This window comes from Parasteatoda tepidariorum, chromosome 9 (assembly GCF_982258835.1).
Source record: "Parasteatoda tepidariorum strain Cologne lab strain chromosome 9, Ptep-v5.0, whole genome shotgun sequence".
Lineage (NCBI taxonomy): Eukaryota > Metazoa > Arthropoda > Arachnida > Araneae > Theridiidae > Parasteatoda > Parasteatoda tepidariorum.
Window position 1 is genome coordinate 23,546,535 of NC_141763.1, and position 14,226 is coordinate 23,560,760.

The window sequence follows — 14,226 nt, forward strand, 5'->3', positions numbered from 1 at the left end:
AATGGCAAAAACAGTTGAAGTTGAAGTTTCTTTTTTCTCGTTACAGTCGATTCTAGACTTTTTATAATGCATTTGGACGGAATCCAAAGACCCTTAACAGCAAAAGGATTTTAAAACTTACAGCGAAGAAAAAAAACTTTTATTTTGCTTTTTAGAAGCGATTGACAGAGACTGCCTGAAAATATATAACACGCTTAGTTTCATTATCTCTTTTGCACTTTACATTATTTTCTTTTTCGCTTTAGTTATAAAGTTCATCTCATAAAGTGTAAAAATCGAAGTTTCGAACATAAAGCTTCTTGGCTTGTTTTCAAGAGATTTATGCAATACTCAAACGTCAATAAAATGTTAAAAATTGTTACTCAACATTCTCATTATATGATTTCATAGGTGGCGACTTTTAAGCTTTTTTTTAAAGATTTTTTTCATTACTTATTTTTCCTTGGTTGAATAAATTTATTTAAAATTTATTTTGATAGCTACGTAGAACAATTAAAACTTACACATTACAATTTTAACTTACGTGTGAATGATCATATTGTAGTGTTACAATTTAACAAATTTAATGACTAAACAAAATAATAAAGTTACTCAACAAAAATGTTTAGTTTCTTATCCATTATAACACGTTTTGAACTGTTACTCAACATTCTCAAGAAGATTTTCTAACTGGTAATTTTCAACCTTTTTGAACTAGTTTTTACTAGTGGTTTTTTTAAAAATTTTTGTATGATGAATTTATTTTAAAATGAAATGTTTACAATTTTGACTTAACATTCTCATTCTTAGATTTCATAGGTGGCGACTTTTAAGCTTTTTTTTTGAGATTTTTTTTCAGTGACTATTTATTATTTTTTTATGGTCTATCTATTAAATTTATTTTAAAATTATTTTGATAATCACGTACATCAATTAAAACCTACAAGTTAAAATTTTAACTTACGGATGATTGATCATATTGTAGTGTTACAATTTAACAACTAATCAAAGTAATAAAGTAACTCAACATAAATGTTTAGTTTCTTACATATTATTACACGTTTAAAACTGCTTCTCAACATTCTCAAGAATATTTTCTTACTGGCAATTTTCTAGCTTTTTGCACGATTTTTTTGTTGTGGTTTTTTTATCATCTTGGTATAATAAATTTATTTTAAAATAAAATGTTTAAAATTGTAACTCAACATTCTCATTATAAGATTTCATAGGTGGCTACTTGTAAGTTTTTTTCAAAGATTTTTTTTCAGTAGTTATTTTTTCTTGGTTTAATAAATTTATTTCTAAATTATTTCGATAATCTCGTACATCAATTACAGCTTACACGTTACAATTTTAACTTACGTGAATTATCATATTGTGATGTTACAATTTAACAAATTTATAATAACTAAACAAAATTTTTAGTTTCTCAGCAATTATAACATATTTTAAACTGTTACTCAGCATTCTCAATAAGATTTCCTAGCTGGCAACTTTCAAGCTTTTTGCAGGAGATTTTATCAGTGTTTTTTTTATCTTGGTGTAATGAATTTATTTTAAAATAAAATATTTGAAATTCTCACTCAAAATTCTCATTATATGATTTCATAGGTGGCGACTTTTAAGCTTTTTTTAAAAGATTTTTTTTCAGTGGTTAGTTATTTTAGTTTTTTTTGGTTCAATAAATTTATTTTAAAATCATTTTGATAATCACGTACAATTAAAACTTACACGTTGCAATTTTAACTAACGTGTGATAATTTTATACTGTAGTGTTGCAATTTAACAAATTTATAATAACTAAACTATACATTGTTTAGTTTCTTAGCTACTACAAGATGTTTTAAACTGGTACTCAACATTCTCAATAAGATTTCATAGCTGGCAACTTTCATGTTTTTGCAGGGGATTTTATCAGTGGTTTTTCTTTATCTTGGTGTAATGAATTTATTTTAAAATAAAATGTTTAAAATTCTCACTCAAAATTCTCATATGATTTCATAGGGCTTTTAAGCTTTTTTTTTTTAAAGATTTTTTTCATCCGTTATTTATTTATTTATTTATTATTTTTTTTTGGTTTAGTAAATTTATTTTAAGACTACTTTGATAATCACGTGCTATTAAAACTTACACGTTGCAATTTTAACTTATGTGTGAATGATCATATTGTAGCGTTTCAATTTAACAAATTTATAATAACTAAACTAAACATAAATTTTTAGTTTCTTAGCTATTATAATTTGTTTTAAACTGTTGCTCAACATTCTCAATGAGATTCAATAGCTGGCAAGACTTCATAGTTTTTTTGCAGGAGATTTTACCAGTTGATTTCTTTTTATTATCTTGGTTTAATGAATTTATTTTAAAATGATTTTGTCACATATTTCAATTAAAATTTACCTGTTATAATTTATACAGACGTGCGAAGAATACAATGATCAGGTTGTATTGTTATAATTAAACAAATTTATTTTAAGTGACAAGCTTACAAGTTTAGTTTTAACTAAACAATATTTTCCTAAATTAATGAAATGTTTTTGTCAGAACTGTAAAAACAGTCTGATTTTTTTTTCTCTTTACAAGTAAGTAATCCAAAAACAATTAACAACTAAAAGAGTTCAAAATTTAAAGCGGTGATAAATTTATGTTTTAATTTTTTTAAGGTCGAAAAAAAGCTTTATTTTAATTTTTTATGAGAACTTAGTTAATTACATTTTATTATATTTAATTAAGTTTTTTTTGTTTATTTTTAGACAGAGACTCTCATAAAATATATAACACGCTTAAATTAATTCTCTCTTTTTCATTCTATTATAATTTCCCTCTCAGCTTCATAAGGTTCTTCTCATAAATTGTAAAATTCTGGAAAAAAATCAAAGATTTGAAGATAAAACTTTTTGGCCCGTTTTCAAATGATTTATATGATATTCAAATGTCTAAAAAATGTTTTAACCTTTTCCCATACAGTGTATCCCGTCTGGCAACACTAGTTTAGCAAGTGTTACCAACCGCTAGAAATGTAAAACTAATTACTTTTAAACGTTTAGCAACCACTATTCTTTAAACAAGAAAGAGCTGTAGTATGTCACTTAACCTGAAATATATTTTCTAAGGTCACACTATATCCTGCTTGGCTAAATTGTTCAATTGAAATTTGCTGCTCCGCTGAAACGGTTAAATAGTTATTCAACATTCTCATAATTAGATTTTAAAAGTGATGTTTTTACATTTAAAGCAGAAGATTTGTTTTCAGTGCATTGATTTATTTTATAGATTTATAACCGTCATTGAACAGCGAATCGAAATTTGAGTTTGCGACTACCAATGATCAACTCCGTAGTCTTGTAATTTTGAACTCAATCTAGAAGACAAGGGAACCCCTGGATCAGTACCCCCAGAGGTATTTTATAACTGTCGTAGAACAGCCGACCAATTTTCGGGTTTACGACTACTAACGTTCAACTCCTGTATCCTTGTAATTTTGAACTCAATCCAGAAGACTGGGAAACTCCTGGGTCAAGTATTGGAAGAAATTCGCCTTCGTGGAGGACTTTCTGATGGAACTAACCCACATTTGCGTTACATTTAGAGGAAGACCATGAGGATCTCCCACGGTTAGCCTGACGGTATGGGGACTCTAACCCATGATCTGTCTACCACTGAGGACATTTCACGTCAGCATTGTGGTCTGGGCAAGTCGTATGCGGAATTCGTATCGACCAGCCATCGCTGTGATTCAAACCCGGCTCACCTTATTGGAAGGCGAACGCGCTATCCTCTGAGTCATCGCGGCTCTCCCAAAGGTATAGATTTGTTAAGGGAACTTGGAGGACTTTGTAACCCAACAGATTCAACGTGTGTCAGTTATCTACACGAGGAGTCTTCGGCCGGCGGAGATCGAACTCACGACTTCTTGGATATGGCCCCAACACCCTACTATCCCAGCCTGGAGAAAAATAGTATAAAGTATTTGCTAAATAGCTAATAAATAGTTTCAGGGTAAAGTATATGCAGCAACAGTTCTTTGACTTTATCGACGATTGGGATTGCTTCTCCGAATAAAGTGGTCTGATTTTTTTCTTTTATGCGATCTTCTTCTGATTAATAAAACAGATTCGGTGGCATTTATAGAAGTTTTCTATCATGCAAACTAAACTTCTATAGTAGAAAATATATGATAGAACCTTCGAAAATTTAAGATCTCTGTGGAATACTTTTTGCAGTGGTAGTGAATAAAAGCAGAAATTGATAAATGTAAACAAAGTTTTTTTAAAGTTTCATTTGTACTTAAGGATAATGCCAGCGATGGCAACTTACTCCGCTTTGTAAAAAAGTATTTTCTAATGATAACGAAAGTTAAATTATTTTCAGTTTAGGGCTTTTCATTTTTAGTAATTGTTTCCACCAGTACATATCAAAAGTTCGCGGATCACATGAAATGCAACTTTACCTCTTGGTAATTAACCTTATACTACAAGTTTACTACTTAATTCGTTACCAATTTATTAAAACCTTTGCAGAAAGTGGAGCAGTTGGTAACTCTGTATGGCCCATTAAGAGCGTCTACAGTTTCAAGCAAAACTCTCCTTTTGTGGATCCGAAAATTAATACTTATTTTTAAAAACTAATTTTTATCGGTCATTATTAGATTCGTTGAAGAATTTGATTTCAATAACATAATTAAAACTACTGTAAGACAAAGTGCGGGGATACCACAGGTGACTATAAATGTACACAGTGGTAGAAACTCAATTACTTTTATTTATTATTATCTCTTTAATTGGCTGGGATAGCCTGGTCGGTAGGGCGCTGGGTCCATGTCCCAGAGTTCGTGGGTTCGAACCCCGCCGGCCGAAGACACCCCGAGTAGTAAAGTGACTGATGCACGTTAAATCTGTTGAGTCGTAAAAGTCCTCCATGTTCCCATAACAAATCAATACCTCTGGGGATACTGGATTGGAGATAGATTGTTCTCTGATTCAGGTCAAAATTACGACCAGTGGATGAATGATTGGATGTATCAATTGGTCCACCCTATAAACGGGTGTGACGTTTGGTCGAATTCTTGGCCATAGATGGCGCCACTGAAAAACAAGAACAATCGCATCCCCTCTGCCTAAACAGGTATACGTCAACGTCTCTTTAATTATTCAACAGTTACTACCACTATGACTTACCTTTCAAATTATTTATATTTAGAGCAAAGACATTCTACCTCAACGCTGTGAGCAACTCAGAAGACGAGTGGTTATTCAACCAGGACGCCTGGGTGACCACAGTAACAGAGCTTGCGACATAGTTTTCTCATTGATTATTTTCTGTTGTATACATTTATTTTATTTTTAATCTTAGTTTTTATTCAATTTGAGTTGATTATCGTGCGTTGTAAATATATATATGCCTGCCGAGTGGTTAGCGTGTCTGACTGCGGAGCCGATGGTCGCGGGTTCGAATCCTGCTCATGGCATGGATGCTTTTTTCTCTCTCTGTGTGTTCTAAGTCCTTTCTCCTATGTGTGTGATTGTGTGAATTTGACCCGCCCTATAAACGAGTTTGTGGTTGTGTGACGTGGGCGACGCTGCTCCACAACCGTGGCTTCGCTACAGGTGCCCACTGGGTAACGAGAAGAAAGTAGCAGTTCTGGCATTTCTGTGGTCAATGGGACAATCCCCAAGTTCCCGCCATTAATATATATATATATATATATATATATATATATATATATATATATATATATATATATATATTTATATATATATATATATATATATATATATATATATATATATATATATATATATATATATATATATATATATATATATTTATATATATATATATATATTTATATATATATATATATATATATATATATATATATATATATATATATTTATATATATATATATATATATATATATTTATATATATATATATATATATATATATATATATATATATATATATATATATATTTATATATATATATATATATATATATATATATATATATATATATATATATTAATTATAGTGGTGCTGAATCGGCCAATGCCGCTTCGCGGCAGCGCACTCAAATTTATGTGATTTCTACCATTCTACCTCAATAATAAACTGAAGAAATATGCTATCATTTCCGTCTCGCTTTGGCCCCTGGCCCCGAACAACCAAATGACTATGGATACCATTGTCTTAGAATTTAGCTAACTCAAGTGTCCTAGAATATTATTGAATTAACAATTATTATGAATGAAATTTCTGTAAGCTCCCTAATATTCTTTTTATATATCCTTTTAAATTGGTTACAGATAGTAGTGGTCAAAATATCTTTAAATTCAATTTATTAAACCAAGGATATAAAAACAAAAACGGAATTTTTGTTACTACCAGGAAAAAACTTTTGCAGTTACAACAGAAATTCCACAGCTGCAGAAGGGTATGAAGATTTGTGTATTTGTTTTCGAGAAACTGTGATCACCACCAAAATATAGGTAGGTTTACAAGGAAAGTTTTAAATTTTTTAAAATTAAATATTAATAAACATTGTGCAAATATTGCTATCTTTTTTAGCTTAGTTTGAATAAATTAATATTTTATCATAATTAACAAAATAAGGGAATTTATTATCTCTCCGAAATCCACAGATGTGCTTGTAATGCAATTAAACGCGTCACCTATATTCCGTAAGTAGTGTGATTAAAAGCGCCACCTATTATCATTCTTCATCTTACGTTTACTTGTTCTTAAATGGCAATATTGTTAAATAACTTATTTTAAAATAATTTTTTTCCTTTGTGAAAGAATAAAAAGAGTTCGTTACGTCAAACACCCATACTATTCCTTAAAACCCAGCCTATTTCACAGTGTTTCCAAATTCTTTTAAATTATTACAAAGAATTTTATTTCAAAATAGTTAAGTTTATATTGTATCATCATCACTCACATCAGTATTGATATCGAAACACTTCGCGCTTCAAAACTAGCTTTATGGGAACATTTCCTAAACAAACAGAACGATTTTGAAAAGTTTATGCATTCTGTATACTGAAATAACCAGGAGCTTCTATAAAATATCTGGGTTATTTCGAATATCCCTTTGCATGTGAAACAGGAAAACTGGAGTGTTTTTATTTCAAAGAAGGAAACTACATAGTTTTTCTCCGGAAAAGGAAGAAATTTCTGGCATGTAGTCCATTCAATCTGAAATCTCATTTCCTTCTTGGGTAGTGCAATTTAAATGTAAATATTTTATTGCACTGTATCATTGTGACGCAGGTGGAATGCGATAGTTAAACGGACCGAAAATATAGAAGCATGAAATGTCTATTCCTTTCTTTATACGGCCATTTTTTTTTTCTAGTAATGTTCTGTTAAAATACTCTCACGATTGAGATTGATTTATAAAATAACATCATTTAGCTAGTTACCTAAAACTTATTGGATTTTTAAGGCACTTTTTTGTGGAATTTCTAATATTTTCAACATTTAACTACAGCTGGTGTTTTAGGAGAGTTTTCATGCCATAAAAAAAACACCTTTTGTTAAGGATTTAGAATGCTAAGCCACATTTTTCAAATATTTGGATATCATTAATTTTTTAATTTTCGAACGCTTACTGCCAAATTAATGTTTTAACTGTATATGTATCACTTCAGTGTGACGTAACTTTTGTCGTTTTTATCATCCCTACCATTTACCTTAATTGCGAATCGGATCGATGATTCGAACAATACTATTTGAATCACTGATTCTTATGAAGTGAATCAGATCACTGATTCGAATCATGTGATTTGCGTCACTATACGAATTAAGTGATTCATACCAGTGATTCAGATCAATGATTCGAATCAAGTGATTCAAATCACGGATTCGAATCAAGTGTTTCTGATCAGTGATTCAATTCAAGTGGTTCAAATAACAGATTCAAATCATGAGATTCGAATAACTTTTAGAATCAAGTGATTCAGATCAGTGATTCGAATGATGTCATTTGGATCAGTGATTCGAATTAAAAGATTCAAATCACTGATTCGAATCATATCCGCATGAGGCTATAATATATATAAGGTTATATAAGATCTGGACCCTCAAACTTGCAGCCTTCGAGTGTGGACGGTGACGTCACCATTCACCGGAGTCTATTCTATTCTTCTGTTCGATAGTAAAACCGATAGTTAGCGATGAAACTGTACCAATGGGATATCGAAAAGCGTATAGGATTTAATAAAAAAAATCTTACCATTTGTGATTTCTAAATGTTGTTTTCAAAGGAAATTTTACAGCTGCAAACACTTGGCCTTAAACTTGAACTTCTGCCCTTATAAATAACCGATTGTACAAATTCTGTGCTTATAACTACAATTTAACTCGTTGAAAAATCATCAAATGAACGAACGCATAAAGCACGAGAGGAAATTTCTCCTCATTGTTTGACTTTCTTCTTAAACTCATGCTATCGATCCTTTATGTAAACAATTGGTATTTTGTTTATATTTTTTGAAGCTATCACCAGATGGCCGCGAAAATCATAAGCGTAAAAGTAGCTTCGAAACAACATTTAAAAATTTAAGGAGTTGATGATAAATACTTAGCTTGGCTCTATAAACGATTAAATGGCTTGAATTTTTCTATATTTTTGATTACGATTATTGTGCATTGTTTATAATATATATATATATATATATATATATATATATATATATATATATATATATATATATATATATATATATATATATATATATATATATATATATATATATATATATATATATATATATATATATATATATATATATATATATATATATATAACAAAATAAATGAGTAGAAGAAAACACGAAGAAAGTTAAGAAAAACAAGAAGTTTCATTTGTTGTAATTTTTGTGAAAAAAATTTTTTGAGTGCTCCTCACACTATTGTATTAATATATTTTGCTTTGATTATATTGATACATAGTTAGAAAGCACTCCTTTTTTGCGGATATAATCGTGAGAGTTGATGAAGAGATTATATCTTTTAATTTCCGTATGTTTTTTTAAAATTTCATCCTTTTTTTTTTTAAATTAGTTGTTTGTTATTTTTTTTCATTATTATTCCCCCCCCCTTTTTTTCATATGTCTATAATTTTCCTTTGTTTTATCTTCATTTTGAGCTTTATAAATATGTATATGGGTCATTCTCACGAAAACTGTCATTTTTCAGTTCATAAAATCCCAAAAAAGTAAAGTGAATAAAAAGCTCTGAAACTTTTTATATTAATAGAAATATGTAATGGCATTATAAAGAAAGTATATATCCTATTAATTATACTTAATATTTAAATTAATTAATTTTTTAAATAATTAATTTATAATTAATTTATAATAATTAATTAATTAATTTAATAAATAAATAAATAAATTTAATAAATAAATAAATTAATTTAATAAATAAATTAATTAATTTAATAAATTAATTCAGTAATTTTTTAATTTATTTTTCAAATTAATTAATAAGTGAATTAATTATTTTCACTATTTAAAAAGTGAGGGAATGATATTTTATTTCAATACATGTTTTTATCTAAGTTACATCTACTTAAAGTTTGAAAATGATAACATACTAAGTATATCTAAATTTATTATAATTTAGTCTTATATATTTAATAGTTTTTACAGGTTTGGGAAATAAAATTGGCTGGCACGATTGAACAAAAAAAATTTGATAATATACTCATCTTGAATCATTCCCTCACTTTATACACTAGTGAGGGAATGACGAATTCAATAAAATTTGAAAATAACAGATAGGCCTAATTAATTTCTGAAGTCAATCACATACAATTATATTCATACAAGAAAGCAACATATAATTATCCACTTTCTCGATGAAGTTGTATTTTATTTTACTCTAAAAAATGACATGAGGGAATGACAAATGTAAAAAATTTTACCTGGTTTGATTCATTCAAATTATTCCACAGCAAAGCTTCTTTAAGTTGAAGATGGAAACATACTGCATTTTTGTTCTATGATGCCAGTTGTTAACTTCTGAAGTTTTTATTAAAATATTTTTATTCTAAGAAGATTGCAGGCGATAAGAACATTGTTGTGAGGGAATGACGCGAAACACTGGGGACAAAGTTTAAAATAGCGCTGTGTTAATATTTTTATCAGAAATTAAATTTAAAATTGATTTTCTGAATTCTTTATTTCAGTGTTCTGAAATAAAAAACACGAATTTGTAAAAAAAAAAAATTTATTTCAGAAACAATTTTTTTCTTTTTTTAAATCAGCAGTGGGGACAAGTGAGGGAATGATATATTGGTATATTTTAATTACCTAAAATAAATAAAAAATAAAAATTCATAATTTTATTTTTATTCTTTTGTTAGCTTGCATTCTGAAGGACACTTTCCCTGAATTTTTTTTTTCGTAAGCTGTATAACAAACATAAAATATACTGGGGACATGAAAATGACTGTTTTTGTGAGAATGACCCATATATATTTTTTTTTTGTTTTTTGCGTGATACTTTCTTACTTAACGCGTTCTATTTTGTTTCAATTTTTTTGAGTGCTCCTCACACTATTGTATTGATATATTTTGCTTTGATTATATTGATACATAGTTAGAAAGCACTCCTTTTTTACGGATATAATCGTGTGAGTTGATGAAGAGATTATATCTTTTAATTTTTTTCCGGCTTTTTAATATATATATTTTTAATGTTCTATTTATTTTTTAACAATTTTATTTCGGATTCAGAAGTACAAGGCTATGGAATCGAAAATTGGGTCGGAGTTGAACAGTGAACTCAAAATTTAGTTGGTCTTTCAAAGGGAAATAAGCTGGTAGTCAAATTCTTTCATTTATTGCTGGTTTCCCGATGGCCCTATTTTTACTATAAACTATCCATTACTATTTTCGTTTCTCAGGTAGGGAGCACTAATTATATATGTTGACAGAATGACAATTTCTGAGCATTCTCAAAGGAATTTTTTTTTCATAAAACATTTATAAATCTGCGAGTGTAAGCATGGAATGTTTTTTTTTTTAAATCTTATAATGGTGTCGTACAATTTCAATATTTTGCACAAATATTTCATGTAAATTTTTACTTCTTTAACTGTAGCATTATAATATGAATTATAATTTTAAATAAGCCGGCCAGGTGGCCGAGCGATAAAATTCCTAAATTCTAATCGTGTTTAGAAAAATTGAAATTAAAATTTGCCTAGTAGTAATATTATTACTATAGTAATATTATTACTCATGTAGTAATATTATTACTAATGTTAATAGAGCAGGAGAGTCAGAGGGGAATTAACACTTAAACACTTCCGTAGTTCGAGTCGAACACTTCAACTCTAAAGCTCTCGTTATCAGTAAAAAAAGGAATGGTTCTTAAAATATTAATACTTTATATGCGATGCATAATCTATTCTAAGCAATTCAATACTTCAATATAAATTAAATTTTTTCTATACGATCTTATTAAATGGAAAACGAATTTTATAGTTAAAAGAAATGCAGTATAGTGTATTAAAACAATTTGTTTATTGATGGGTCGCTATATTTTTAGTATAAAATTTATCATGAAATTTTTTATAGGAAATTGAAATCGATAGTAAAAGGAAAAATGTAAATTTGTAATTTCGTAACCTTCTTATGTTAAATAAAAGTTTTCATGACTGTTTATTCTGCAAATAAGCATAGTAAGAGTAGTGGTGGCTCAGGGGATAGTTAGTTAACCTCCCAATTACGTGAGCCGGGTTCGAATCCCAGTGATGATTTTTTGATACGAATTCCGTACCGACCACAGTGCTCATGTAAAATATTCTCAGTGGTAATATCCGATCTTGGTTTAGAGTTTTTTTTGCAGTCAGGCTAACCGTGGAAGGTTTTCGAGATTTTCCCATGCAAAGCAAATATGAGTAGTTCTACCAAAAAGTCCTTCATGAGGGCAAAATTTCTCCCAATACTTGATCCAGAAGTATCCTTGTTTTGTGGATTGGATTCAAAATTACAAGAGTACGGAGTTGAACATTGGTAGTCGTAAACTCAAAACTTGGGTAGGCTGTTCAACGACGGTTATAAAATAAAATCAAGCATGGTAGTCATGTCTTCCACTTCCTAAACTCCCAAGTCTTCCACTTTCTTCCTAACTAAAAATAGCAAATACCTTCATAATAATGAAAACCGAAAATAAAATTGTTGTAATAAAAGATATTCAACTCGTCTTTAATCCATTGAATGGTTTATAAATGAAAAACGTCTGCTAGAAAAAATATATACTATCTAAAAATTTGTTCTTCATTCCGAGTGGACATTTCTCTGCTACCTGCTATTTTAGCTAGAAATTACCTGTTACATTTAACCTGTTCAGCGTCATATTTATAGGACAGTTTCCTTTTCCAAAAACATATATTGTGGTAGGACAATTGTTTCAATTTTGTTTTTTATCTAGGGAGAATTAAAAGTTTCCCTTCCACCATAATGTATTAGTGATTTAAGTTTATATCACTAGATGGACAAGTTAAGTTAAGTTAAGTTTCTATCACTAAGGTGCAGGGACATTTCGAACTGAAATAGTAAACAAATAGCCATTTAGTTGAATAACATATTATACCACTTTTTTCATAAAGCCACTTTTTGCACCACTTCAATATAAAAAGTCGGGATAAAACGGGTTAAGCGGTAGCCATTTAATAATTTAAGTTATACTTAATTGGTTTAATTTTCATCATTATAAAAAATTATCAGTACACCTCAGGCCGTTTACTTTTTCCCATCGATCTTGAACTTTTAACTATAAGGTGGTGCTTTCTGGTAACTGGAATGCAAATTGGAGTGTAAAGATGTAGCGGTACAGAAGTAAGCAGCCAGTGGAATTTTGTCGGCACTAGAACATTAGAACATAGCTCAAATCTCAGTGCGCTGTCACGAAGCAGTATTAACTAATTCTTCGGATTTCTGAGACATATAATGGGGGAATCAGTGAAGTGGGAGTAGAATTGGAGAAGGGGGGGGGAGCCAAGCACCAAATAGTAAATTTATGAGTGGGAAACCAATCGGTTGAACATATCATGAAATCGATGGGAAATTAAACATAATTGAGATTAAACTAGATTAGAATATAATAATATCTACACGGGTTAGAATAATATTAACATTTATGCAGGTGTTATAAAATACAGAAAATATATACAACTATTTACAAGAGATTGACAAAAAAAAACTGTCAAAGACAAAGAAAAGGTTATGTAAGCTATAGATAGACCGGTAACTACATTGTCTGTGACTCTGTTATTGTAGTGACCCAAGCGTCTTAGTAATACTACTTGTTTCTAGGTTGCTCACCACACTAACGTTATCAATGTATCGTCCCGGCGGCTGCGACCCATTTGCGTTGCTGGCATACCGTGGTGTCGATGAACTGTCATGTTTTAACACGTTCACGCCGGGAAAAGTGAAAATACTGGTAGAAGAACTATTTCATTATTAGATAATATTCGGGATGAGTTAATCTATTCTCAACAATAACAATTCACTGTAAGGAAATTTATCACGGCGAAGAAGCAATTCAATATAAAAATTGCATCCGTTAAAAACAATTGGTAGTTATGGATTTTCATTATTCCCGGAAAAAAACTAAAAAATGAAATTTATTTGTTAACAGTTTTTACTCCAGTGCGCTGCCAAGATGAGACAATCTAGAGTGACCCACCGGTGGGTCACCCCGGCGTGAACGTGTTAGAATGTGTTTAGTTGAGATTAAATTAATGGAGTGATGATTTGGGGAAAAATGGATAGGTTGATAGGATTCAAGAGTGACGTTTTCAATCATATTATCTATCTTAATTCTATCTAATGTTAAATTGTAATTAGTTGCGAATCAAAAAAAAATTGTTGCCTTATGTGAGCAAAACTAAGTTCTTTTTCTAATTTTACAAGTTGCCCTTTTTACAAAAACGTACGCTGCTTGAAAGTCTAAACTAACACTGAAATTAACACATTAATTTTTACTTTTACCAAATATTTTATTCTTTTCCATTAGCAGAGATGCTAACTGCTCCGAAATCGAAAGAAAAAAGAACAGTAGAGAAAAAAAGTTAGAGAACTACAACTTGAAAGCTGCAGATTTTCGATTAATTCAATTTTGACAATTTTTTTAGAAGTCTCAACGCAAAACAAAGTGACTAAACGGCATATGACATAAGCCTTTTAATTATTTTAAAGCAGTGCTGAGTTAAAATCAATCCTA

General features: G+C 29.6%; 1 protein-coding gene across 3 annotated transcripts in view; it reads right to left on the minus strand.

Annotated features, from left to right (window-relative positions):
* The window catches only part of LOC107451545 (dual specificity calcium/calmodulin-dependent 3',5'-cyclic nucleotide phosphodiesterase 1), a 600,146-nt gene that overhangs the window by 62,220 nt on the left and 523,700 nt on the right, over positions 1 to 14,226 (minus strand). The window lies entirely within an intron of this gene.